Source organism: Gallinula chloropus (genome assembly GCF_964237585.1).
Source record: "Gallinula chloropus genome assembly, chromosome: 15".
NCBI classification, from domain to species: domain Eukaryota; kingdom Metazoa; phylum Chordata; class Aves; order Gruiformes; family Rallidae; genus Gallinula; species Gallinula chloropus.
In genome coordinates, this window is record NC_140100.1 from 12,081,956 (window position 1) to 12,105,893 (window position 23,938).

Below are 23,938 nucleotides of genomic sequence, written 5' to 3' on the forward strand. Positions count from 1 at the left end.
TGCTGCTGTGTGTGGTGTAGTGTCTGTGTGGTATTATTAAGAAGTTAGGAAATGGGTTTGGGTATAATTTCTTTTCTCCATTCTTTTCTGAGGAAACCTGCAGAACTGGGAGCTCTGGACCCAAGATGCTCAATCTATCTTTGTATGCACACAGAGTTTTCTGTGTTTTGACCTTTTGGTCTGTCTCTGACTTCTGACCAAGAGGGCATTCTGGTTTGTGACAGAACTGCAAATAGCAGATTGGTCGTGAACTTTGGTCACGTGCCCTCCAAAAATTTTGATTCCCAAACTGCCACTTAGGAATTTCTATTTCTGCTGCTCAGGAATTTCTATTTCAGACACTGCTGAAACCAGCAGTCCAAGAGTGTCTATGTATAGCTGTCATCACACACTCTCTTGAAATGGCAAAATTTTACCCTGTGAGTACATTTTAAGAAAACAATAACCAAAAATCACAAATCAGTGGGAGCACTATTTAGTTCAGTGCGATAGATGAATAACACTGTGGATAATTTTAACATTTCTATATTTAGGGAAACAAGGCCTTGTAGTGTGTTGGTTGCAGCAAAACTTGATCACTGTGAAGTACCAGATGGTGTTCTATAAATGCTGATCTTAGGGCAAGCATCCGAAGAACTCTTCTGCTATGTGAGTACCAGGGAAGTTGTGACAACTGCCACCCAATGGGTTACTTTACAAATAACCAATTTTGAGTCTGTAGCATAACTGATGAGAAATATGTTTCCCTTTACTCATCAGAGTAATGGGGAAAGCAGGGTTCCTCTTAGTGCTTTACCTGGAAATGTTTCCCCAAATAAACACCCAGGGCTCCTCCTGGGCTCCATGTAGGTAGGCTCTTTTCACAGACATGTACTGATTGGATGACTCCACAAGGCTGTAACAGTGTGTCCAGCTGTAAGATGTTCCAGCTCAAAGCTTTCTTTTGTGCTCTGGCTGTTTTGACAAAAGAGATGCTTAAACACAGCTCAACTGAGAAACCATTGTGTAAAATGAGCTGAGGAGAGGGAAGTGATGCGTGTGCATCTGACTCGGTCCCATAGTTTGCTGGAAAGTTTAGCACTCAGTTTCAGTTCTGGATTTAACTTACTGAGAACTGTGGGTAGTGTCTCTTTTTAACTTTGATGCTGTATTAATGTCCTTTCTTTTGACTAGTTAGTACAAGCAGTTGTTTCAGGAAATTGGTCTAGCTAAATTGACACCTGCCTATTCATTTAGAACAAGGTCCTTGGTTCCCTGGAGATGTCTGCCAAGGTTTCCACAAGATGAACAGCACTGAAGAATTGCTTTTTCAAATCTATGAGTTTCCTTATTTAAAGGAAATGGGCAGTATGCTGAATTGACTCTTCTCTGTAAGCACAGGCTGGTGTGGCAGGGGAAGTAAAGCGTGCCAAATGCGAGCATGTCCACAATGCTTCTGTCCAAATTGGGAGACAAACTGCAATCAGGTAAAGACTCAGAAACAAAGCCAGTTCCTGGTCTTCATGCAAATATATGATCGTTCCCTTATTTAGGTCTTGTAGTAAATCTGCTGGTGAGCACTTCCTTGAAGCAGCTACAAGAGTACTGTAGAAGCTCCAGCTTGAAACATTGTATTTGGAGACCTATTTTTATTAACTTTTTAAAATCCTTTGCTGTTGCACAGTGAAGGCAAAAATAATTATCTTCTACTTAAAGTGATTTTAAAAAGACATTTTATTACTTATTCATTATGTTTTTGGAGCAAATGAGCATTCTTGGTTTGAAAAATCTTTTCTAAGTGTAAGTTGTTAGATGGATTCCTAGCAGCCGAATGAGATGATGTATGCAGATACTGACCAAATTTAAGATGTGCTTACATGAAGTTCTCCACACATGTTCTTGGGTTTGCTTACTACAATGTTAGGTAACAATAGCAAAAATATAATCCCATCCGAGTGCAGGTGAATAGCAGATCAGAAACATCCCCTGTCACGTGCTTTCTCATCACACCTTTAAACTTTCCCCAAAGTGCTCAGGCTGTCATCATAAAGCAGTTGATATCCTGACCATAAAACATGTCTACAGTCCTTCTTTCCTTTTCTTCGTAGTAGCTTTGGAAGTAGAACAAGTTCAGTTCTATGATACTGATTTTCCCCCGTTATTTGACCATTGAGCTGTAATGGCTTTGGCTGGGATGGTATTACATAAAAGGGGGGCCCTCCCACTAAGTCACCAGGCTCAGAAAGGACCTCTTGCTTTCTAAACTCCCATAAACCACATATGAGAGTCGATCTTTGACTGTCAGGGCCTCCAGAGGACTTTAACTGAGACAGTTTTGTAAAGTTGAAACTAACAGAAAGTTTATTGAAGTGATAATATAAAGAATTTGGGGTTGCCACTGGTAAATGCACTTTCTGCAATACCACTAATACATGACTGTGATTATAATTATAATGTCAGCAAAATACTATCCGGGGTATTCTTACCAAAGAAGTGAAATCATTGCACCAAGAAGGCTGTGTGTGGAAGAGAAGGAGTACAGTTTGTCAACTGCCTCTTCAGGTTCTTCAATTTCTTCTCTCCCCCCAGGGGTAACATCTTCCATCCCCCTTATATCCCAGGGGTGACTTTTAACATGATTTTGGCAGAGAGTCAAGTACTACAGTCATCTGTGTTTAGCATACACTGCTTTTTGCTCATTAGCACACTTAAGGATGTCAACTTCAATATTCATTTTTGCAGTTAATGAAGCCAAAGGTCTCACTCTGGGCACTGTGGCCTTCAAAATTCTGTGTAGAAAATGTCTTATCTGCTTATTCTGCAGTCTCTACCCAAAACTGGGTCATCCCGACTCCTCCTCCAGCTGCTTCTCACACCAACCTTGTGGATCTCCACCCATCCACAACATCTGTATAAGATATAAACGGATGGACACTGGTGTTTAACCTCTTGGGTGCAATTCCCAGAGGTGGAGTTAATTTTCTTCATAGTAGCTGTGTGCTTGTGTGATTTGGATTTGTGACCAAAACACTGTTGATAACACAGGAATGTTTGATTTACCGCTGAGCGGTGCTTGCACAGCCTCAAGGCCGTTTCAGACTGGATATTAGGAAAAATTTATTCTCCGAAAGAGTGGTGAAGCATTGGAACAGGCTGTCCAGGGAGGTGGGGAGTCACCCCTGGGGATGTTCAAAAACTGGGTACGTATAGTGCTTTGGGAGATGGTTTAGAGGTTATAGGGGTACAGGGCTGATGGTTGGACTTGTTCTTGAAGGTCTTTTCCAACCTTGATGATGCTATGATTCTGCGCCTCAGGCTGCCCCAGCAGCCGTGGGCTAGGGGTGTGCAGGGAGCTGGGAGGGGGCAGAGCCCACACAGCTGACCCCCCAGAACCAAAGGGATGCTCCCTACCATTTGATGTCATGCTCAGCAATACATGTTGGGTTGGGAAAGAGAGAGGGAGGGGGATGTTTAGAGTTCTGGTGTTCGTCTTCCCAAGTCCCCGCTTGTGCCATGAAGCCCTGCTTGCTGGGAGATGGTGGAACACCTGCCTGCTGGTGGGAAGTGCAGGGTGAATTCCTCATGCTGCTTCGCTTGGGTGTGCTGCTTTGCTTTGCCTATAAAGCTCTCTTTATTTCAAGCCATGAGTTAGGAATTCTAACTTATGCCCATCTGATTCTCCCCCACACTGCTGCAGGGGGTGAGTGAGCAGCTGCCTGGTGCCTAACTGCCTACTGGGGTTGGTCTACATGACCAGGTTCTCTAAAAGCTCTAGCAGAAACTTTAGCACCTTGCTTTACATCAAGATAAGATGCATCACCTTGGCTCATGACAGCAGGTCGTTCAAATACATCACTATAATGACGTTCCTATCTAAGCTGACTGCTTCTTTGTGCCACACATAAACTTCAATGGCAGCAATTTATTGGCTTCAAAGTGCAGGAAAAACTCCCCGTTTACTCATTTGCTGGTGGTGCTGATACTCTTTTGTCTGTGATCTCATTTACTTTGTGCAAACCCACAGTTCCTATCCATTGTTACTTATGGCAAAACTCATTAGTTTGAATAGACTATCTTTTGCCTTGCTCTCCATTTTTTGGGGCTCATTTTCATGGCTTGTGTTTTTCTGGGAGGGTTGCTCTTTTTGGGGCTTTTGTTAGGTTTTTTTGGAGGGGCTTTTTGTTGGGGATTGTTTTTGTTTTGTTTTTCTGCTATCATGGAATAAAAGATGTTGGCATTACTCCAAAGTGGCTGTATCTGGTAGAAAGTTTTCTTGATTCATTTAAAAAAAAGAAATTATTCTCAGATTCTATTAGAATAGCTTTGTGCATATAAGGACAGCAGTTTATACTTCATCCATTTCCTCTGACAAAGACTGTTTCCAGATCCCTCCCCAGATCTTCTTCATCTTGGTTGACTAGAGCCCTCTTGGGCTTTATTTGAGGTGGAAATATTAATATGCCCAAGAAAACAAAATGCAATGGAAGTGTGAACAAAATGAAATTATTGAGAATACTGAAATAAGAAAATAATCCCATATTGTCACCTTGTTGCCTCTTTCACCTGTGTCTTGTAGAAAGAATAGCAAGGTTATGGTTGTGGTGTAATACTGTTATATATTTGAATGAGCTTTCTCCAAGCACAGAGAGAGGTTTTTCTAGAGAACTTGGAGCCTTGATTTGGAATCCTTATGCATGAAGGAAGAATATTCTTTAAGGAGAAACCACTGTGTTTGAAATACATGTCATAACTGTCCTGGGTTCAGCTGGGATAGAGTTCATTTTCTTTCTAGCAGCAGGTGGATGCCGTGTTTGGGAGTTGGGATGAGAGCAGTGCTGAGAACACAGGGATGGTTTAGTCGCTGCCAACAATGTTTCCATTGTTCATCCTGCCCTGCTAATGAGAAGGGGGAAAAACCAAGGAAGCTGGGAGTGGACACAGCCTGGACAGGTGACCCAAACTGGCCAAGACACTGCGAAATAAGCAGATAAGACATTTTCTACACCGAGCTCAGCATAAAGATGCGCTGGTGGGGAAGGAGCACTTGGCTCCAGGATTAGTGGTCTGGGGATGGTCCAGCTTCAGGACAGCTCTGAGCTGTACGGTCTCGTGTGCAGTTCAGTGAGAGCATGCATTGTGTATCACCAGCTTGGTTCATTGTGCTGTAAAGTCCCATTGCTGTGATCTCTCTCTCTCATGTCCCTGTAAACTGTCCTTATCCCAACCCACTAGGTTTGCCTTTGGTTTTCTACCTGCCCCACCCCAGAGAGAGTGACTGCGTGGTGAGAAATGCTCTACTTGTGAGAAACACTCATCTCAGCAGGGAAATGATGACTTTTTAGCAGTGAAAGTTGCTATATGCCATCCGTGATGTGTTAATAAAACATCCCGTGTGCCAGCTAGCTGTTTCTCTTTACCTGCAATAAGAATATGCCTGTATTTAATACTGAGAAAATGAAATTTAAGTCATTAATAACTTAAGTTTTATCTTTTTAATTTAAAAATTAATCACACTGAGAAGCAGAATGGAGGTTTAAAAATGTAACCAACAGTTAACATTGGTTCTTACAGTAATATACCAATTAAAACTTTGGTCTGTCTCAAAAATCTTTGTCATTCTAAGTTGGCATTTTTAAGACAAAGACCCCAAGTAATGGAAACCAATTAAAATTTTTAAATAACAGCCAAAAGTGAGAACCATCCTGCCCAACCCACCCTGAAGCTATTGTGGTCAGGTATTTCATAACGTACGGCAAAAGAATGATGCCATAAGCTGCATTTTTACCCTGAGCGCATCCCATGCTGTACTTGGAGGTGTCAGTAGAAGCAGGGAGGCCGTGCCAGTCTGCTGAGAGATGAGCAGCAAAGGAGGAGATGGTGGGTCTGTGGGCCTTTCTTTCAGGATTTCCACGTACACATTTTCTCTGGGGAAAGAGCTAATGTTCATGTTCATAGTATTCCCTGAGTATCAAGTATCATGTGGAAGATAAGGAAATACATAATGTAAAAAGTTACCAAATACAAATTCCTCAGTTCATAAGTCTTGAAGAAGTGATATGATTGTCTCCCTTTTCCTGAGAGGGATGGGAAGGAAATAAGAAGAGGCAGAAGAGGTGAAGTGATGACTGCCATGGAAAATGAGTGTGTAGTGTTTTACATGGACTGTACCCTTTCTCTTGCAATCAGGTTGCAGAAAGCATGTGGTACCAGATGCCAATATGAGAATCAAGAATGTGCAGCGTAAATAACAGTAATTCGAACTCGGTATCTGCAGGCATTTGTCAATCAGCACACAACTTGCTTTTAATAGACAGCATTTGTTGGAAAGCTTAAACTTGCTCCTTCCTGCACTTTTTCCTTCAACCTCTGTGTTATTATCTTCATGCATCTGTAACTGGTACCTTCACCTATCTTAGGTCAGCAGTGATCTTCGTGGTGAGACTGTCCCTCTGATAAGTTGATTACAAGTGTCTGTGTTTCAATGATTACTGGTTTTAGGGATAGAAACAACTAAAGCAGAATTTCAAAAAGCACTTTGCATTGGCTAAATTCTGCTATCCAAATGCTCTTAAGCCTAAATTTAAATCAGTACTGAATATCTCCTCTTAAAGATCTGACATTAAGAGACAATAATCCATTCAGTTCCAGGGATTCTTCAAACATACCTGCACAATTTCCAGGAGAAACATCCAGGAGAAAAAAAAACAAACAGATACTTCAGGTTTAGAACTTTCTGAGTAATCTCCATCACAAGGAAGGCTTGTTGCAGTGACACCCCTTACTGATGCCATACCAGTGGCTTGCAAGTCAATGTTCAGAAAGTCCCTCACAGTTTCCTTCCTTCCACCAGAGATATGTATAATCTTGTAGTCTCTGTGTGTGTGTGTATAGCAGCCGCTGTCCCCTTGGATGTGGTCCAGGTGGTGCAACCTGTTGTTGACGCTGGTGTATGCTGGTGGCCTCAGACAGATTTGGCAGACATTCAGTCTATCAGCTCTTGCAGTTTCAACAGGATCACTAGTCTCTGGAGCTTATCTCCTCTTGGGAAACTTCCATAGTGCTGTGTTCTGGCATCTCTTTCTCTATCCAAATCCATAGATATCTACAGAATACACCGGCACAGAAGGTGCTTTCATCACACTGTGAGGTAAGCACAGTCCCTACTCCAAAACTCCTATCACTTCAACCTCTTGGCTGTGATTCCTGAGCTGCAGGAGCAGTTTTACCAAGACCTTTCTAACTCCGCACCTGGCACCAGCCCACAGTGCTCTGTCAGGTCCTTGGAGTTTCATTCACAGCTATTTATTTAGCTGGCAACATCTAGACTGCTTCCATTCATTACTTGGGTCTTGCTGTTATATGTTAAACACAAGTGTCACTGATCATCAAGTCATGGTCTGTTTAATCTCATTAGCCCTGGTTTTATCTTCAACATAATGACGGGCAAGGCAGGGATCAGGTTTGCAGTTTGTCCTGCTGGAGGTACTCTGATGCCCTGACATCTATAGCTCAGGTCTCCTTGTGCAAAATAAGCTTAGAGCATGGACTCAGATTCATCCAGTCCTTACAAACCTCTGTTTACGTGAATTACATTGTCATTGCTCAGTCTTCTAGGTCAGCTTTCATATCTTCAAGGAATGCTGTGCTACTGCAATTTAGGGAAAACATGATTCTTGTGTTTAAAGTGACTGTAATAAATATAACCAACCCCAAACAATGTCCCCCACCACCTTGCCCAGTGACTTCTCCCTAGTATATACTGGGATTCCTGTTGTTCTCCTGACTGGTTTTCATTCCTGACCAAGTTCCATTTCTTCTGTGGGTTTTTTTGTTTTGTTGGTTTGTTTTCCCCTCTCCACTAATATTCCTGGATGGGTAGGGTTTTTTATCGATGTCAACTTCAAGTGACTGTCAAGGAACAATCTCATAATTTCCAGCTGCCCCCATTCTGAGAAAATAAATCAAAGATATAAAGGTTTTTAAGACAGTGAATTAATGGAAGTGTAGACTGGTCATTCATTATACCAAACACTACTTTTGACCTACACAGAGAAAATGCTGTTTATGCTTCTGGATGTCTGTAAATTCCTTGGGTTTAAGTTTTCCTTCCACCGTAATGTGACAGTACCTTTGTCCTGTCAACAGTTCTCCTCAACCAAAACAAGGTGAGCTGTGGTGAGTAATGGGGAGCAGTGTGTGAGGGACAGGAGCGGGCAGGAAGCATTACCAACCGCTGATGGTAGAATTCCATAAATTTCCCTTCCATCGCAGGCATGGCTTCGGTAACGAGGGCCATTAATATCAGTATTTCCATGATCCTTAATGTCAATTAGATTTTTTTCAAGTCAACAAAAAAAATCATCTGGATTGTCCTCATTAAACCTGGTGCAATTTCTGACCAAGGAATAACATCTGTATGTTATATGAGTAAAACAGCATGTAAAATACACTAGCAGTTTTCAGTGATTTATAACATCTAGTTTTCTATGATTTTTAATCATTAAAGAGTATGTAAAAACATATTTTATATACAATCTTTTATCTTACATTTATTTTTATATTTCTCCATAGCAATTTATTGCAATAGATATATCACCATTACTATAGACATTTATAGTGCCATTAAAATTCAATGCCACCATAAATTCATGCTCCTTAAAGTGTTGACATTTGTAACAGCTTCCACAAGGGCATATTTTATGCTGAAAGTGAAACTTGGAGTAGAAACTTTTTTTAAATCTAAGATGTAGACAAGGGAATAAATGTTTTTATCTGCTTTCCATAAATTCATTAACTTGGGTGACACAAACTGTGTTACACCCCACTTTTGGGTTTCATTTGCTCAGACCACTTCAAACAAGTTCGAAGTAAAGTATAGTATACAAAACAGAATTATAAAGGAATTAGTTATTGGCTAGCACCCAAAATATAGACAGTATATAACAAGCTCTTTGAATAGGAATTAATATCTAGATTTTTCCTAAGGCCTCTGAAAGGGCTTTGCTGTCCCATCAGTCAGGAAAGGAGGGGTTGGTTTGCACTGCTCTCCGGGACAGGTTGTGTTGCCAAGCTGCCCTTTTCCACAAGGTCAGTTGAAACTTATGGTGTGGACATCACCACCCAATTCCCCCACACTGGCAAAAATTCTTCTCTATGTTGATATTTTTCCATTTGAATCCTTGATTTCATCTCAACAGTCCCATCTGTCTCTCCAATTTTTACCTTCCTTAGCTCTCTACAGACTTTATTACAGCTATTTCCAGGCACTCTCCGTGAAGCTTAGGCAGCGGTGCAGGGGCAGAGCTAGGCTGTGCAGTCCTGTCCTAACCTGCCTGTGGTGAGAGGAAGCTTATGGCAGGGAGGGGAGATACCTACAGCTGGTCAGTTTTGGTTTATGTGTTGCCAGGTACCTTAATACTACACTTTAGAGGATGGGAGTGTTAGTATGTAACTAGTGAAGTTAAAAACCCGACAATTCTGAACACTCAATGTTTAAGATTATTTAAAGATCCTTTAGTCTTCAGTTTTTTTCAGTGTAAATCAGATTTGTGTTGACTCTTGTCAGTGTGGCTGCTCTACCAGTTCACCCTGGAAGTGCTTTCCTTCAGACCTGAGCTGCATGTGAAGACTCGATAGCATCCAGACTCTGGGTGATCCAAACAGAGCGTGACGAAGCATGGCTACAATGGGGAGAGTAATAATCCTATGGGGATTGCAGTCATTGATCAGGAGAGGTATCAAGGAATTGTTGGCTCTTGTGAGCAATCATGGTATATGATGGAAATTCTGGAGATGTTCTCTTTTCAGCCTATTACTAATTAAATGACACATAACCAAACACAAAATATATTTATATATATAGACAAGACATGCAATATATTTATACATAATGTGTGAGGAACGTGAAATGTCAGTAGCTTATATTTGTATATTTTCAAGAGCTCCCCTAGTAACACCTAAGAAAAACTGAATGAGTTGCAGGAGTTCCTGTGTGGTATCAAGCAGTCAGCCTGTATTAGCAATCACCTTTCACTATGTTTACTAACAGTAGTATTTCTGTATAGTGAAAGGAAGGTGAGAGTTGCAAAAGTGAAGCAGAGGGAAAGATTGAAAAAAGTAAAATACTCACACAGTCATAAGCAGATGACGTCATCTTTATTTGATACTACAGTTTGAGATGAGCCGTTCTGAAGATAGAGACTGCAGTGTGGTGACAGTGTGTCCCACAAAACGACAAATGTACCTTAAAACTACTTCAATATTTCAATGTCAGGACACCGGTACTGCATCTGTCATCATAGAGTTGGACTGCAGGGCTTTTTAACGTGCACCCAGCCACACAACGGGAAGCTTCACAAGCTGATGAGAAAGGAAGATCAGTCAGGTGCTTCTGGCAAAGTCAAAAGCAAAGCTGGATTTTTGTCACAAAATTAGTAAGTAATATACCTGTGTCCCAGCATAGTTCACAGAGGTGCTGCTCTACTCAGAGCTCGCTTTAGAGTCAAAATTCAGAGACCTAGAGGGCTTGTGGTCATTAATGATGCTGCAGGACTTTGTGTGGAAAGTGGCTTGTTAGTGCCATGGTTCTGACGAATTGAGGTAATTACTTTCAGCCTACTTAAATTACCCTTCAGTTTCAATTGTTAGAGAGAGATTCTGGGAGCAATATCTGATGAGGTTAACCTGGAAGAGGTTACAGGATCACAAATGATAAGTAACTGCATCAGGAACGAAACTTTGCTAATGGGGGTCTGCCAGTCTGCCAGAAAAGAGTTTGATTTTGGAAAAAAAATAGTGTAAATTTTCCAGTTGTAAATGCGATCACTCCTTTGGGAGAATCTTCCAAGAAAGCTTGTGGAAAATTCTCTGTTGTTAAGAATGTTAAAACCAGATTTGAATGTCTTTTAAAGCCAAGTTTGGATACTTTTTGAAGAATAACTCTCGGTGATTTCAGGCAGTATTTGTTACACAGAAGATAAAGCTTGTCCAATGGTATTTTCATTGCGTTCTATTATCTTAATGATATCTCCCTGTACTCTTGCATCTAACTCCTGATGCATGGTTGGCCCAATGGCCATGACCTTGTCAGCTCCGTGCTGAATGAAATGATCTGGTTTTCATTGGCAGTAGGTAAGGGATGCTGTAGATTTGTCAGTGACTTCTTTCGCTCTCTGCTGTAGCCATGATGTGTATCATGTTTAGAAATGCTTTCTAATCACAGCCTACTGATTTGATATCACATGACCTTAAATCAGCTTGAACATAATTCACAAGATTAGAATGAATAAACCTATCATTTTATTTCCATATTGAGTATAGAATATCTAATCAGTATTTATGATATGTAAGATTAATCCCACTCATGAGGAGAGGCCTTTATAATTTATTAGTGCCATCACCTTCCTTGAGTTATAAACTCTTCACTTCATTCAAGACAGAAAAATCCACGTTTTGGGAATGATCATCATGCCTTCTACATGTGTATTTTTCAGCAATTATGATGGTGTAAAAGCTTGGAACATTTCTGTGAAAATGAGGCGGGTTTGGTAGAAAATAACCTGGTTCTTTTGGGGTCTAAAAGGTTTTGGAAACATTTCGAAGTTGGGGAAACTCTAGATTTGGGTTTAATGAAAGGGAGAGAAGCAAGTGTTGTTTGAAATGTGTGTTTTGGGCTGCATTTGTCTTTACCATAACTCTGCTGGTGAGGGGCACTGCCTGTAACGATCCCCAGTGCTTGTGAGGTCTGTGCCTAGAGCTGGAGTCCAGCGTTGGGCACTGAGAGGGAACCCCCTTTTCACCACATCTGCCTACATCTGTTTCTTCCAGTGAGCTACTTAAGGAAGAGCGAGAGCCCTTCAAACCCAAAAAAGTCAAGTTATGCTGGAATAGTGGGTACTTCTTAACAGTAAAGAATCCAAGAGACTCAGCAAAGCAGAACTGAAGTAGGAGTTACTGTACACACCCTCTCCTTGGCTCTAGTCAAAACTGTGTATCAGCAAACTGGGGTGTCTCTTGGCCACCAGGATTAGGGGTTTTGGTTTCTTTTTCATACATTGCCCTGAGGCCCAATCGTCTCCTGAGGGAAGGAGCACTTGCAGCATTCACACTCCTTCACAGTTTCCACTAGATGCAGTCGCTGCCTTTCAGAGGAGCATATTGCACGAAGGAGAACAAATTGTCCTTTGTCTCTGGCAGGAGCAGCTGTGACAGATGTAATGACACAGAAATTCCCTTTCCCGCTGTGTTGGTGAGAGGTGTCGTGGGGAAGTGGCTCCTCTGCCACTCCTTTGCCATCAGCAGCCTGTCAATCCAGCTCAATTTCCCCCTTCCCTCAAGGCTCATCCCTACTCCCCCATCATTCCCACAGGGTTGGGGATCACTCAGTTCTCATCCTTCGTGGTAGCGTTCCCATATGACGAGTTGCTAAGCTGTTCCCAGCGTCCTTGGAGCAGTGCCCTGTCATGGCTGCAGGGATGCATGGGATGGGCATCTCTGAGGGAAAGGGACAAACCCATAGCTGTCCATGAAGCACGAGGCCCCAGAGACGGCCAGGACAGGTTTTTGCCAAGGTTGCTTTCTGCTGGGTCGAGGCCGAAGCAGGTTGTTGTTCTTTCTGCTGACTGAGTGCTGCTAGAAGCACAATGTGCATCTCGGTGGAATTGTTTGAACTGAAGAGGTCTTCAGGGACAATACAGTGGTGTTCTGGGAGCAGTTACTGGAGCTCAGATAGAATTCAAATGGTGCTTCCCACAGCTCGCACTGATAGGAGTTTCAAAAAATTTAAAAATCATTTAAGATTGGATTTAAGGATTAGCTGAACAGGAGAGCTGGGAATCATGTTTATATAAACAAATGGAAATAGCTTTCTGCATACTAATTGCAACTACACATTCCCATTTTCACATTTCATTAATAGCAAACTGTTTGTTATCACAGCTAATAAGAAATAAATCATAATTGTTTTTAGCCATTCTACATAATGAACAAAAATATGATTGCTGTTGACAGTTGCACTAGGAGTTATTCTTTTGCCCAGCAAACAGGTTTCCACTATTTATAATCTAGAGGAAAACTCTGTTATGTGTTGTTAGAGAACTCCCCAATTACATAGCAGAGATTTGATGCTTTGCTATACATTTGCACACAATAGTGGGAAATTTTGAACTGCAAAAATTATTTAGGCTCAACGTTTGTGGAATTTTCCCTTACTGTGACAAAAATGATGCTGACAATAATAAGAAATAATTAATAACATTAAGGAATAAAAGTATATGGATGTGCCAAAATGCTTACTGTGGAGGCTGCACATCTATTAACAGACTTAAGTACATTTACAAAAAAAAAAAAAAAAAATTACTATTATTTGAAAAGCTCCAGCTTTGTGTATTAGCTGAGGTAATTTCATATATCAGAGCATTTTCTCACGCAACAGAAAGTTGTAGACTCAAACTGTGTGGTGTACGATTGTGTGAGAGAGTTCTATGAAAAACAACAAAGTGCATTTAACGCCGGCGCTGCTCGTGGTATGCCACCTTCATGCTGCTGTCTGGTAAAAACTTCCAGCGTGTTTTCAGATCCATCATGTTCTAATGGCACGAGATGTAATGTAATATGAGCTTCGGTTTTTTAAGAAAGAAGCCCAGACCGTTTCCATACAAAGCAGGAAACAGCCATCAGCTAGAACGGAATCTAAATTCCTTATACAACACAGCAGAAATGTCTGATCTACAGCGGTATCACAGAACCCCAGACTGGTTTGAGTGAGAAGGGCCCAGGGTCCCCCAAGCCCCATCCAACCTGTCCTTGAACCCTGCCAGGGATCCAGAGGCAGCCTCAGCTTCTCTGGGCACCCTGTGCCAGGGCCTCCCCCCTCCCCAGGAAGGATTTCTGCCTCCCAACCCCTCTCTAGCTGCCCTGCTTCAGCTGAAGGCCGTTCCCCTGGGCCTGTCCCTCCCTGCCCTTGGCACCAGCCCCTCTCCAGCTCTCCTGGAGCCCCTCGAGGGACTGGAAGACTGCTATCAGAGTTATCTTGCCCTTTCTGTGTGTAGCTTCCTTATTCAGTGCTGATAAATCCTTGAGGGGCTGGGCTCAGGAGGATAGGGTCGATCTTTGTTCAGTGGTGCCGAGGGACAGGACAAGAAGCCATGGGCACAAACTGGAATAGAGAAAGTTCTTCCTAATCCTGAGGAGGAACTTCTTTGCTGGGGAGGGTGGCAGAGCCCTGGGACAGGTTTCCCAGAGAGGTTGGAAAGTCTCCATTTCTGGAGACCTTGAAACCCTGTGATCCTGGATGCTGTCCTGTGCAGCCTGGTCGAGGTGATCCTGCTCCGGAAGGGGATGGGCTGGATGATCTCCAGAGATCTTTGCCAATTCCCATCATTCTGTGAGCCTGTGATTTACTTACTTGTGAGCAGTGATACAAGGGCTTTTGGAATTGGACATGAAATCTAGTACGATTGTTTAATTCAGTTGGCAATTTACATATGCTATTTCTTTTCTTTTTGGTAGCTTTTTTTTTCTCTCCCCTCCTACCCCCATTGGCTACTTTTGCTCCTCTCAGCTTTAGGAACTCTTTATCTTATCCCCAGCTGAGAGTATAAACACTGGCAGGGACTGGTATTAGTATTTTTGCAATTAAATAAGAAAAGTAGAGCTCCTTCAGTACTCCAAGATTCAGCATTTTGCTCTTGCCTCTTGTAAAAGAGTATAAACCTGAAAATCCAGACTCTGGAGAAATTTAATAAGGACTGAAAATGCACAGCACTCCAAAACTAATTGGTACTTTTCTTTGTGGTGAACTGTTTTTTCACTGCAAACAAACCAATACATTGTCCCTTTTAGAGATGTCATCTTGCATATACTGAACTTACCTTTACCAGCTCATCAGAAATTCTGATGGAACATCCAGTGTTTTGATCACTCTTCATTCCAAATTGGAATATTATTAAAAAGTCAAAATTTTCACATAACCCCTTTAAAAAAGAGACCAAATGTTTTGAAGGTTTGCAGTGACCTGATTTGGTGTGTGTCTGGGTGAGCTGCTTCCCTGTGCAACTTGACTGACTTTCTTTGTTTGAGTTTGCAACTTGCTTTCTTCCTGTAGCATATTGCAATTGTGATTTTCCTTTTGCCGTGGGTTGTAGGCTTTCAGGGAAGAAATTTTGGCCTATATTGATCAGAAATATGTAGAAAAAAATGTTTTGCATGCCTTCCAGAACTTTTCTGATGTCCTTTGCATTGCCTGTTATGAGCAGGAGACTTGGTTCAGGGACTGAGGGGACACCAGCACTCCTGCATTCCCATCTGATGCTGGACGTTTGAGTCCAGTGTGTCACATTCAGTGTGTGATCACATTCAGTTAACGATCACGTGTGGTCACAAGATGCTCAGTGCACAATCCTCAGTGTTTTGAATGTCGCTGTCTGCAATGTTTATTCATTGTCTTAACGTGATTTTTCTCTCTACTGCTTGTACCTATGGGCAGAGAGGATTTATTGCAGAAAAGTGTGCAAACAGATTTCTCTGCAGTTACCTGGGCTTCTGAAAAGTTGTGTATGAAGCTGCCTAATTGCTCTTTGCATATTTGTGCAAAAGACGATGTTTGGAAAGTGCAGTAGTTGGAGCACAGTCAAAGTGATGTCTGCCAATGCATGCTCTTGTGTGGAAAACCAGTAATGTTGTGTTCCTGAGCCTGGAGTTTGCCTTAGGGTGAAACTCAGAGTGACAAAAACTGACTTGGCAAATGCAGATGAAATGCAACAAAACATAATAAGAATTACTGTAACAGTGCCCATCTTGTGCTGTTTGTACCATTGGTATGCTGAGAATAATTTTGGTTGCATAATAACTGACAATTCACCCATGGTGAATTCCTTACCATAGTTTACTGTGGATTTTTACATAACCTCTAGTTTTTATTACCTTGAGATCCTTCTTCAGTAAATATTGATCTAATCTGAACTTCCATTAAACACTATGATAATTGTTCCAGCCTGCCAGTTCTATTTAAATTTTACTTTATTAGTATAGGAAGTGTGGTGAGAGCCATGGCAATTACTCTGAGTTGGAAGCAAGGCTAACGTTCAGGCTGGTGCTGTAACAAGGGCCGGGCTGTAGCTGACCTCAGGGCTGTGCCTGTGTGCATGCTCACTGCTCTTCAGTCCTCACATTGTGTGGGCCAAGAACTCCCCAGCTCAGTCTTCGGCAGCTGAGAAGATGGGAGGGTTTGAGAAGTTGGCCTGACTTGATTGACAGAACATCCCACAGCCTTCCCAGTAAAGCGACTCACAGCTCTGGGACCGCTCTTGGGGAGGAATTTTGGACAGTCACAGATTCCCCCCAGCAGCTCCTGCAGTGCACACAGCAGCTCAGCACCTCACTGTCTTGAGTAACTCCCCAGGTGGAGAAGCTGGCAGTCCTAGAGACCCTCCTTGAGAGTTCCTGCTGCAGTGATCCATATGAACACATGTAAGGTACTCTTTAAGTGGTCAGTACAGGCTGTCCTGTAGCTGCAGGAGCGGTGACATAGGACAGGTCTTTGTACGTGGTAGGGATAGCTGGATGTTTTACAAGGGCCCTGAGATCAGAAAGGTGTCCTGCATTTTACCGGAGCAGTCATGTAGGACCGGGGCCAGCAGCATAGAATAATTCAGCAGAGCAATGCTTTGGGGGGTCTTACCTGGTCCATCTGGAGATGGGACTGCAGCATGCCTGGCCTGGAGATGCCATGTATGGTGTGAACACACACTAGTAACCTTGTTCAGGAGATTTGATTCCTCGGGCAGTCGCTGCCCTGTGCAGAGCTCCCGACAACCACATTTGGTGGTTGGTTTGGTTTGGTTTTAAACAGCCCCTGAGTGTCTGTGCAACAGAAACAAAATTCAGCAATGGAGTTTAAAACAGAACTTCCCCTCTGAGTATTCAGTCCCAGCTAAGGGACATTTTTGTTTGGAACAGAAGTGCACCAAGACATTTGGCAACTTCATGTCAGCCTGCCTGCAAGCTGGCTTGAGCAATAGGCAGGGGCAAGGGCCTGGGCACAAGGAGAGCTCTGGGGTCCCTGGGCCTTAGTCCGTGGTGGGGTTACACAGAGCTCTGAAGCCTGTTGATGCCCTCAAGGTATGTAGTGTGTTTTTCCATCAATTTAGCGCTGTCAGTCATGTCCTTCTGACAAATGAGATCATAGCACTAGTGCAACTAGAATACCTTGTTTATTTGATGTAGCCCTGATTATTTGGAGAAGACAGAATGCTGCACCAAAACTAGGTAGTGGTTTTGAATATAAATAACAATCTATGAAGGCTCCTAAATAAATAATGCCATTAATCCAGAGTCTGCTCATTTTTTTTTTATTTTTGCTTTTTTTTTCTTCTGTTGAAAGGATTCAGAAGCAATATTGTGCTATTTATTCCTAGATTAATGTTGCTATAGCAACTGTTGCACCTTATTGTTAGATGTATACAGGAGTTGCAAAGTTACTTGGGGGGGAGACAAGAAATTTGTCCAATAATTGGGCATTTTCAATAAAAGGGGTGTTTGTCTGCCTTGAGAGGCTGTGTATAGCCAGAAATCTGAGAGCTTTGTAAAGAATGTGGGGAGGGGGGGGGATTGAAAGGAGGAGGAAGGTTGTTAGATGTGCCGTGACTTGTATTACATGAAGTTGGCTCATTTTTATCATTGTTTTACCGTGGTACTTTTGAAATGTGGACTGGGTGAGTAACCATGGAAACAGGAATCCTACAAATTGAGGACTGAAACACGGTATTGTAAGAATCCTTCAGATGCGATTAACTGATTATTAGAGACAAAATGCTGCACAAATCCTGTACAGGGCAGGGGAAAGCTACTGTTCCACCACAATGCCTGACCACACAGCGAGAGGCTGCCTGTGCCCACTTGCCACAAGCCTTGGTGGGCTACAGGACGGCTGCTGAGGAAGCCCTTGAGGTGCTGCACAAGTCAGCCCAAGGGTTGGAAAGCAACCGTGAGTGCTCTGGAAGACACCTGTTCCGTTATCTCCTCAGGCCTTGTGGGGTTATGGGAAAGTAGAGTGGCCAGGACATCTCCCTCCTGCAAAAGCCCACCCTGGTGTAGCTTGAACAGCGGCCTGAGTGGGTGTGTGGAGAGCTGATGAGAGTCTCCTCAGCGTGTGTTTGTTGTTACTCGAGTCCAGCTTTCCAGGTTCACTGGTGGGTTTTCGTGCACTTTCGGAGGTGTTCGTGTGCTGAAAACCTGTGCATGTGTTTGCATATTAGAATTTTGATTTTTTTTCAGCACAATTCCTGTTTCTGTAACTGCTGTCCATTCCAAAATTGCATTTGCAGCATAGTAGCATCCAAACCCATAGAAGATTCTATTTCACATGTAGGTTTGTGTTTTTTTAACACTGTGGTTAGTGCTGTGCTACAAAATCATATCAATCCCCACTTGATTTAGAAGGATTCCAAATTAAATCCAGAAATTTTTTTATTACAAAACTGGGGTGAAACCCCAACCCAAACATAAACTTATTCTAGGGAGGCAGAAAACTAATAGTCTTGATTTAAACAAAGAAGCAAAACAAACTGCACTTTTGTAAGATAATACTGAAGAGTAATTCTGAATTAAAATTCAGAGGTTTAGACATCTAGAAAATTAGTGATACATTGAATTTTTTGGAGGTCTATTAGGGATATGGAAAAGGATTATTCAAACTATTTAGAACTATTGGTACACGTCTGTGAAACTTTTTGTTGTCATCTACTGTGTCTTCTTTTTTAGTCAGGAAAAGATTTGGGTAATTAATCTTTCCCTGATTACTTTAAAAGTGCAATATGTGGTAGGTAGCATGCAGATTGGTTATTACTTTAGATTTTTTTTAATGTCATTCTGAATTATTAAAGCAATTATAATTCACCATTGAAAGGACTGAAGGAAGTAATATATGTTTTAAATTTCATGAAACACTTTACTCATGAAAATCCCCTCTAATGTTAATAAGAGTGGAATTAATGTGCATAAGATGAGCAGGTTTTTAGCCGGTCTGACAATAACATGTTGTGATAGAGTGAAAATCTGGAAGAACTCTTTATGAATAAAAGTTTAAGTCTCTATATGTCTGAGCACTTTTAGATAGAGTGCTTACTGCTCAATAATACAGTATATAGCACCCACGGTATTCATTGACATATTTCAAGTATGAATTGTTACAGTAAAAATCAAAATGGAAGGTGTGTACCCTAGAACCATTCACCAAGACAAGACCCCCATCAACCATGTCACTGTTCCCTTTTACTTCACTCTACATTGTATACCTTGAAAACTAGAGATCAGAAGAATAACAGTAGTAATCTATATGTAATTTGGGACTAACGAATGGGATTTATGGATAAAATGGTAAGGAACTAAATGTGGAACAAAACAAAAATTACTGAATGTAATTCTTTGCAGTACATCAGTTTCACATGAGGCTGAGTGCTACTGCCTCAATCATTCAAATCACTTAAGCAAATGTTTTGCCGGAAAAAATGTAGGTCCTGTTTCTTGCAGCATTAGAAAAGTCTTTGAAAGGCAAAAAAGGGGAAGGATGTGTAAAATGAAATTTTACGGGCATGTATCCCAAATGTATGTGTTTGGTGAAATAGTATCACCAACCTGTTTAGATAAAAATGTATTTTGGAAAATAACCTTCAGGAGCATGCCAGCAGAGTCCAAGTAGTGATGTTCTGTTGCTTTAGCTATTGCCTGCGACATCGGTGTAGACAGTGGTTACTGTGGGAAGAGCAGCATTTTGTGCTCTGTGGATCTGCAGCTAATGTGCAAAAGACCTTTGCTGATTTATAACAGCAGTACTAGACGTATGTAGAACTCATCTCCTTTGGAACTGTAACTAAACATACAGGCACAAGGGAATACAAAAGTCTCCCAAAACTGCCATTTTATTTCTACAGCTACTCTACTCTACAGGGTTGCCTTTCACCGGTGTTGTATAATGCTCATTCTAACGTACGTAGGCCTCTCCCTCCCCTTCATCTCCGCTGTTCAGCCCTGAAGGTAAAATTTCCTACAGCATATGATAATCCACTCCTAAAACAAATATCTGCATGTACAAGCGGTATAATTAAACTGACAAAGTTCTGACTAAGGCGAGGGGACTGCTGGAAGATTTTGTTTGCAGAATGTGGCTGGGAACTGCCGGCGGTGTGCAGGTATATTTGTATTCTCAGCTGCAGGCATGGGTAATTCTTTTCATTGTTTGAGGTGACTGTGCGCTGCAGCTGCAGAGTACACTGCAGAAATAATGGTGTCGGACAAAAGCTTCCTGTGTGCTGTCAATACAAATGGCTTGCAGATAGTTTTTCAATTGCCTCTCATTGTGACATTGCAGTTCCTGAGCTGTTGAAACTGGCTTGCAATGGTCTGCCTACCAGGGCAAATTTTGTCCTCCACCTAACCCTGAAAGCAAGGCTAATAGCTGTTCAAGAGGCCAATGGATCTTAATAAAAAATGGAAATGGTTTTGCCCCTTCATTTTAATTAACATTATGCCTACATTTCTATGATAATGGATAATTAAGTGAGTTACCTTGACATTGGAATGTTCTTGGAAATAATTTACTATGCAATTTCATTAGGTTAAAGACATTTGTCTGTTTTATTTTGAATGGAAGTTTCATCATAAATATTTCTGAGTATGATTTATACATAAACTAATTATTATTCACAGAGTCAGGATTTTACAAACCACAAAATTCATTCTGTGCATTCTAAAAACTCTTTTACTGATCATAAATGTAACCCTTCTCATCTGTTTCTTCAAAGAAACATCCCATTTTTTTTCCTGGAGCCTCTGATCCTCTGTTACTCCATAAACACACCAAAAGGCAAACAAGTGTTCTTGTGGATTATTGTTTTGGGGACAGCAAAGCAAAAAGTTTTCCTCCATAAGGGTTTGCTTATTACACTTTGGAGAAAAATGTTAATCAAAAGTGTTCTTCAGTACAGTCTGTAAGAATTTCCTTTTCTCTGTTTATTCACCAGAGCAGCAGAGCAAATGCCTTTCAAGCAAACCACGGTATTCCCCAGTACCATCCCAGTTCAAGCACAGCTGTGTTGTAGAATATATTCCCTTTAAAAAAACAAACCACAAAACCCCAACCAAACCCCATCTTTCTAGATCTAATAAGATCCATGACTTGTTCTTAAATCTTCTTGCATATCTCTTTGTAATGAAGTGGGGATGCGTGCAGGTGTGCTGGGTCCTTTTTCTGTAACACACTGCCAGAAAAATACTTGTGTAGCCGTGCTGTCCCTCAGCTCCTCACAGGGCTGTCACCTCGACTCAAGGAAACACTTGCCTGCCTTTGCTTTGCCCTACAGACGTACTGTAAACTCTACCGCAGAGCTTCCACGCTTTGAGAGGTGCCCATAGCTCATGGAAATAATGATACAATTGCACAACATTGGACTATATTAAATAGGCTTAATACTATCAAATTCTGCCTTTCAAATATCCCTTGGAAAGGGTCATTAAAATTAAAGACGATCATGTATTCATAGTTTCTGACAGCACTGTCTACCGCGTGAGAGCTAACAGGAGGCCGAAGTTTCCTTCAGAGGGCTTGTTGGTGAGATCAGTCTTCAAATAAACTGACAAAGAACACTTTAAATGCCAGCTTTGTAGAAGAATTTTTGAGGGATCTACTACTTTTGTGATGCAAATTACTAACTGTATCCCAGAAACAAATTGCACATTTGTTCATTCTGAAGTGTAATGAATGATCCTGTTCCGGCACTGCTGGTTTGCACACCATGGGCAAGGAGTGGGGCAGGTGATGAAGAGACAGGAAAGAGAGTAGTGTTTTAGGACAGTGTTTAAATAGATGATGTGATACACGAATCAGTGAAAGAGCATTGCATGTCATATTGCTGCAGGAAAAACTCTAGCAGTAATAATGGGACTATCAAATGTTAAAGTAGTATCTTGGAAACTCTGCAGAGTATTTAGTAACATGTTTCTGTCTGTAATACATCTTCCTGAAGTCTGATCCTGCAGATGATTCTCTCACTCAAACTGGAAATTCAGGACCTGGGGGTGTTTGGCTCCACTTTGCCACTGAATCATCTGAATCATCTGTTGGATCCATGGGAACAAAAAGGCAACTGAAGTTCTCATGAAGGAGATGAATTTGTGTATTAATATGTGAGATGGACCAATCTGTAAAATTTGGTGACAAAGTTATATGTTTTTTGTGTTTTCTCAGATAAAATTTGGGAATGTCTTCATATGTATCTATAGTTCTTTGTTATTTCCAGTCAGCAGGAAATATTTTTAATTGCAAGTGAAAATGACATACCAGGTAAGTGTTGTTTATAGATATGTATAATGGGCTGAAGCACCAACTTCAGCTTCCAGCTATTTCATTGTTTTGAGCTTAATGCAAAATTCCAGGCTTCTCCAATAGACAGGGAGCAAACATGCTTTTTCTTTACAAGTAACATTTTCAGATGCAAAAAGAAAAGATAAAGAAATTGGAAGTTTTGTTGGAACAGGAGGATGCAACTTTGTGAGGAGGTCCCATGCCAGGAAACACTGCTGCTGTTTTAGATTTCCATAGTAATTCTAGACCATAACGAATGGAATGAGAAACACAAGCCCAAAGCTGTTGAAAAAGAGAGTTCTCTTTAATAAGGAGTGCTATCTTTGTGCTAAAAAGTTTTCTCTGATGCACCACTGTAAAATCCCGGTGGCATTATGTTTCCACATGGCACCATAACCTGAAATGCTAAGTTATACAGGTTTGAGGAGATGGCCTAATATGTTATCTGCAAGGTACATGGTTCTTCAATTTTAGACAGATTTCATGCTTTAGAGACTCACTGTAATATACATAGAATAGTAATAATAAAAAAGATAAGAAAAATAAACTCTTGGCGTTAGTGAAAACAAGATTCTCTGTTACTGCAAGTGAGTTTTTGGAGCAGGACTGGGGCAGGGATGGTGTGGCCTCTGGATTTGGCTTTCAGTGGCAAAGGGTTAAGTATTGCACTTACTAATTAATAGACCTGATGCATTATTTAAAATGCAGTATACAAGTGTTTGCCGTGATCAGACTATCCTCATAGATAGCTGACACCCTTCAACCTTTTTCTCAGGAAAACAAAAGCAGATTTGAAAATCTTTCTCATTTACTTAATACAATAAATGATTCCAAGTCACTGTGTGCATTCTAGCCTTGGTAAAGCTGTTTTGCTGAATTAAATCCTGATAAGGATATTTCTTTCTCAGCAGGCAATAGTGGTGGTAAGACTTTTTCTCCCCTAGAACTTAACATCCCTTCGTGTCAAGGGCTGAATTGCTCTCCTTGACCATCACCCGGCCCTGCTGTGGAAGTAGTTTGGTTCCAACCATTGCTCAAGGGCACAACGAATTAATTCCAACAACTGTCACCCTGTTGAGGCAAGTCGCTTTCTGTGCCAGCTGCTGATGTGGTGCTGGTGCCCTTTCACACTGCAGGGTGTGGTGGAGTCACAGATAGAATCATTATGGCTGGAAAAGCCCTTTAAGATCATCAAGTGTGCGTCAGGTTCGCTGCAGCATGTGCAGTATTGTACAGGCAGATGCTGGGCAAAGCAGTCTTGAATGGCTTACGGGAAAGTGTGTTGGGTTTTAATATCACTCTCTGAGTTCTACTCTGACTGAGAGGGCATCAGCCATAAGACAGGGTGCTGATCAGTACTGCTGTTAATCTGATATAAGAACCGAGAACGTGTTTCACTAAAAGGTTTGAGAGACACCAGACAGGAAAACTATGTGCCACTTCACCACCTCACTCACTCTGTCCAGTTCCATGCCCTGTCCTGCATTAGCTGATTGAAATAAAGAAGATTTTAGGATCTTCAACATTTTGTAACCTTGCATCCCACATGAAGGTGCCCGGCTGCCTGTCTCCCTGAGTGAAGACTGACTCTCCTCTGTAGTT